Here is a 4,595-nt window from a genome sequence, read left to right as displayed (position 1 = left end):
TACAGTTGTCAATGAAAGACTATCCCTTTAACTGCCCAGCTTATTAGTCATATGCATTGCCTTAAGATATTGCCCTAAAGATCAATATCCTGATATCCTTTCCATCTGCCTAGACCAAGATAATTAGGCTCTTTACTTTGTTTTGTGTGTAATGAAAGAGGCAACTATTGCTCATAGGGAAAAAAGGCTACATCCCTGTGGTAAACGTATTGACATTTACAGACACTGGCAGAGCACAACATGGGGAGAGTAATGAGAAATTTGACTGCTTTCCCCTCTCTCTCTCTCTGCTTCCTGTTTTAGAGCTGCTACATCCCACAGTGAATTACTAGCTACAAAGAGAAGGGACTGCTTAGGGACTGACAATTGAGAGCATTTACAATTAGCTGAATTGATTAACCTTTACAAATGCTGTTACTTTATGAGGTGTGTTTCTCAGCCCTGGTTGAACAGTATGCGTTATTGATTCAACATACTCCTTTACGGAAGCCCTGATTGGTCTGTGACGCCACCCGTCATAATGCCTGCCTTGGTAATCGTTTCTACATGTTCTTGGGAAAACTTGACACGGAAGACTGACTGGCATTATGTAAATGGGGTCCACGTCTCCCTCTCGGAAGGCTATACAGCCGGCGGAATCCAGGGCATTGAACTGCATCCCTATCGCCAGGCGCATACACAAAGGATGCCAGCCTCCGTGCCAGCCTCTCACTGCAGCCCAGTTCACAGCCTCACTCCCAAAAAGCAGCCTGCAGGAGGGAACGAGCCCCAGACACTCCTCCGATATTTCCAAGCCCTCTGTATTCCCTGATTTTTTACGTGTGTGTGTGTGTGTGTGTGTGTAAGGGAAAGGGGTGGTGGGAAATTATCCAAAAAATTGAATTGTATTTAGTTTAATTTTTTTTTTAAGTTTGCGGACTGACTTTGAGTGCCACTTCGGCTGGTGATTCCAAAATCTATAGTGGAAGGCATTTTCCTTTAATCAGTTTCATTCAAAGAAGCTCGGTGCTTAGAAATAATAAATAATACCTAGGAATGGCTGCCTTCCATCCCTCATGCCCCATAGAACTATATGAATACAAAAAAAATACTATTTGCTTTTCCCTCCCTTCTTGCTTCCCTCTCTCCCCACTTCCTTCCTTTTATCCTTCCTTTCTTTTTCATTTAAAGGTGTACATTTTTGTGATCGTAAAGATAAAAGGACTAAAAGCTTCAAATACATACTACAGAGTAAATCTATCAGCTGTTCCATCAGCATTCCTAAAATGCATGCTGCATCTAAGACCAGTTATATGATTTGCGGGGTGTAGTGCAGAATGAAGATGCAGGGCCCCTTGTTCATAAATTATTAAAAATTTCTAAACAGCAACAGCAGAGTATTAAACCCAACTCAGCTTTTCTAAGTATGAGGCTTAAGTGACTGCACAGGTCACATGCCCAGGAAGTAGGCTCTGCCTTCATCTTTGACACTGTTATTTGTGAAAAGACTGAGGGAGGCATGGGCCTGGGATGGTGGTATTTGTTTTCTTTCCCATCTCAAACTTCCCTATTGTGAGACTGGTGTATTCCAGATCATGCTGAATTGCATATGCTTGTTTACCACTTGAACTGCTGCTTAGTTGGGTCTGAACTGAGAGCACCACCCTTATGCCCATCTTCTGCATAGCGGATCCCAGCGACTCGAAGCACTTTTATCCATGCCAGAATTCTGAAATTGGAGCGTTTGTCACTTTGTGCATCCAGTAACGGCTGAAAAAAGTTTGTTTTGCTTTATGTGATTAAACTGAATACTTGGCTTGGCGCACATGCAAATACATGTGCATTTATTCTAATATAATACATATATATATTCAAATGCACGGGATTTTTTCATACATGAATGTGCATAACAGAATTGAGTTTATGGCATTCCAAGAAACAGATGAACAATGATGGAAGACAGCCATTTTTTTTTTAAAATGAAGAATTGATGCATTTTTAAAGAAAAAAAATCAGGAAGCTACTCTAACAAAGTCTGCAGCATTCACGGCATGACAAACAAATTAGAAAACAGCAGATGCAGCACAAATTAAGATGTATTTAGCACAGCAGCCCATCAGATGTGTGAACGTCTTTTGTAACTCAGCTCTGCAAGGTTGATGTATCGCACTTTAGACAGCTGATAATGAACCCTCCTAGCAATTAGAAGTGGAAATACCAAAGAGTCAAAATTGTGCTGTTCCCAGTGGGCCAAAAAAGAAAAAAAAAAACAACAAAAAAAAACCCTGTGTGAAATTTACTTCTTTATGTGCTTGCAAAACAAAGAGAATGTTTCAATTTATGTACTGGTGTGTTTGAATTCTCTTGCCTTTTAAAAATTCCTACTTCATTTTAATTACCATCTGATTCTAAAGTGTCATTAAATAAGTATGAATTCTGTTGCAGTCACACACATTTTATGGCCAACACAATGTCTCTCCTTTATGGGATGCATTATTTAGTAATCTTACATTAAGGCAATAACTTCAATCATTGTGCCTTCAAATGGCAATAAGCATGGTAATAGCTTTGCTGAGCTGCTTCCTGACTTTCCTATCATTGTGTTTTCCCTTTAATATTAGAGCATTGTTTTTATTTCTATGCAGAGAGTGTGTTTTCCCCAATTTCTGTTTTCTGAGAGTGGAGGCACTTTTGCAGTAGGGAACAAAGCATCAAAGTCCATTTAATAGGCCAAATTCTATCCCAATCCAGTGTCAGGCTAAACATGCACTGCTCATGTTTGCTTTTTTTCCCCATCAGTATTTGATTTAAGCAAGCATATCATTTGCTAGGAGGAAGAGGTGCCTGGTAGTCACTCCTTAGTGCTAGCAACCAATAGTCCAGCATTTTGTCAAGTATGGATTTTGACAACCCTAGCTTGAAAGAAATCACTGGGGAATAAACCAAACAACACAAAGGTAACAAATAAGAAAAGGAGACCTAACTGGTGTACTCTGCCTAGGAAAGAGAGGTCTGATAGGTGATTTAAAAAGTAACCCTCTTATGTGAATAACCTCAGATGATTCTGATGTTCATGATCTTAGCTAAATTAGCATCACAGTTACAATTTCCTTTTGAGTCTCTTTGCTGCTATTATGTTGTTGAAATCTGTATTCTTAATCTCTGACCTCCAAAGAGCAACCTCCCAGGGTCAATTCTAAGTTAAATTTAGAGGAATGTAAGGCTCAACTGAAACATACACTCACATTTCTGTAAGGCTAATACAAATGTCCAAGTGCCTATGTGCTGATCGGTCATATTGTGAACACAAAGGATGGAATTTAGTTCTCAAGGTGGCAGCCTTTGAGCTACCCAGAGACGGGTCCAAATGGCATTGCCCTGGGTTCTGTTCATAACAGGGAAACATTCACAACGTCCAGAGCCCTTCATGTCCCGCGGATAAAGAAGGCTGTCCTCACAGTCCCTGCAGCAGGAACCCACTTGGGTGGCACCAATCTTGACTTCCAAATGGAACAGTTCATTTACAAAAGGAAAAGTGATAGCATCTACGTCATAAAGCTTCAGAGGACCTGGGAGAAGCTTTTGCTGCAGGCTGCTGCCATTATTGCTATTGAAAACCTGGCTGGGGTCATGCCATATCCTCCAGGAATTCAGCTGTGCTGAAGTCTGTGCTGCCTCTGGAGCTGCTCCTATTGCTGGCGCTCCACTCCCAGAACCTTCACTAACCAGCCCCAGGCAGCCTCCCAGGGGCCCCGACCAACTTCCGGTGGTTACTGATCCCAGGGCCGACCACCAGCCCTTTCACAGGTTATGTTAACCTGCCTACCATCGCTCTGGGTAAAGCAGACTCTCCTCTGCGCGGTGTGGACACTGCCATCCCGTGCATGGGAAGGGACCTCCCTCAGCGGGTGTGACGTGCTGGAGGCTGGCCGGGAAGTTCGACGCCTGCGCGGCAGTTCGACGCCTGCGCGGCAGTTCGACGCCTGTGTGGCTCCATCTCCCGTGAGCACCTGCGGGAGGTCGCAGCTGCTCTACGTCTACAGAGACCCTGAAGAGATGGAAAAGGACGAGCAGGGCGCGCCTGAAAAGGTGTTGGCGCTGGAGGAAATTCAGGGCATATGAACTGCTGCCACTCTCGAATTTACGGCTCCTCAACCCGCGGTGGCAGACCGGTCTGAAGGCACAGGTGCCCTCGCAGCCTTTTCATCAGTTCCTGCTGAACAGGAGCCCAGCCCGCCTCGGAGAGGACTTGGGCAGTGGCTCCCACCGCTCAGGCCACTGAATAGGTAGGAATGACCACTGAGTGGTCATAAGCTGTTCTTCCTTAGGCTCTTAAACAGAAAATGAAGCCGAGACTATTAGAAATCATGTGACAGAGTCCAGAGGTCATGAACTAGCAGGATGGAGAACGGAATAGGCCTGCAGCTATTTGATTGATTTGTTTGTGGATTTATTTTCCGTGTTTAAAAGTTAATGCAACAATTTTTTTTTTTTTAGAATTTTGGTAGGAACTTTATTAATTAATTAATTTATTTTTGCTGTGTTGGGTCTTCGTTTCTGTGCGAGGGCTTTCTCTAGTTGTGGCGAGTGGGGGCCACTCTTCATCGCGGTGCGCG

General features: G+C 43.4%; 1 pseudogene; it reads left to right on the top strand.

Moving 5' to 3' along the window:
• The first annotated feature begins 520 nt into the window (after positions 1-520).
• On the top strand, positions 521-4,292 carry LOC137758910 (small ribosomal subunit protein uS2 pseudogene; annotated as a pseudogene).
• Positions 4,293-4,595: the final 303 nt, after the last annotated feature.

The sequence above is a fragment of the Eschrichtius robustus genome, chromosome 2 (genome assembly GCF_028021215.1).
Source record: "Eschrichtius robustus isolate mEscRob2 chromosome 2, mEscRob2.pri, whole genome shotgun sequence".
NCBI classification, from domain to species: domain Eukaryota; kingdom Metazoa; phylum Chordata; class Mammalia; order Artiodactyla; family Eschrichtiidae; genus Eschrichtius; species Eschrichtius robustus.
The sequence above is the reverse complement of the archived record's forward strand: the minus strand, read 5'-3'. Positions and strand labels throughout refer to the sequence as shown.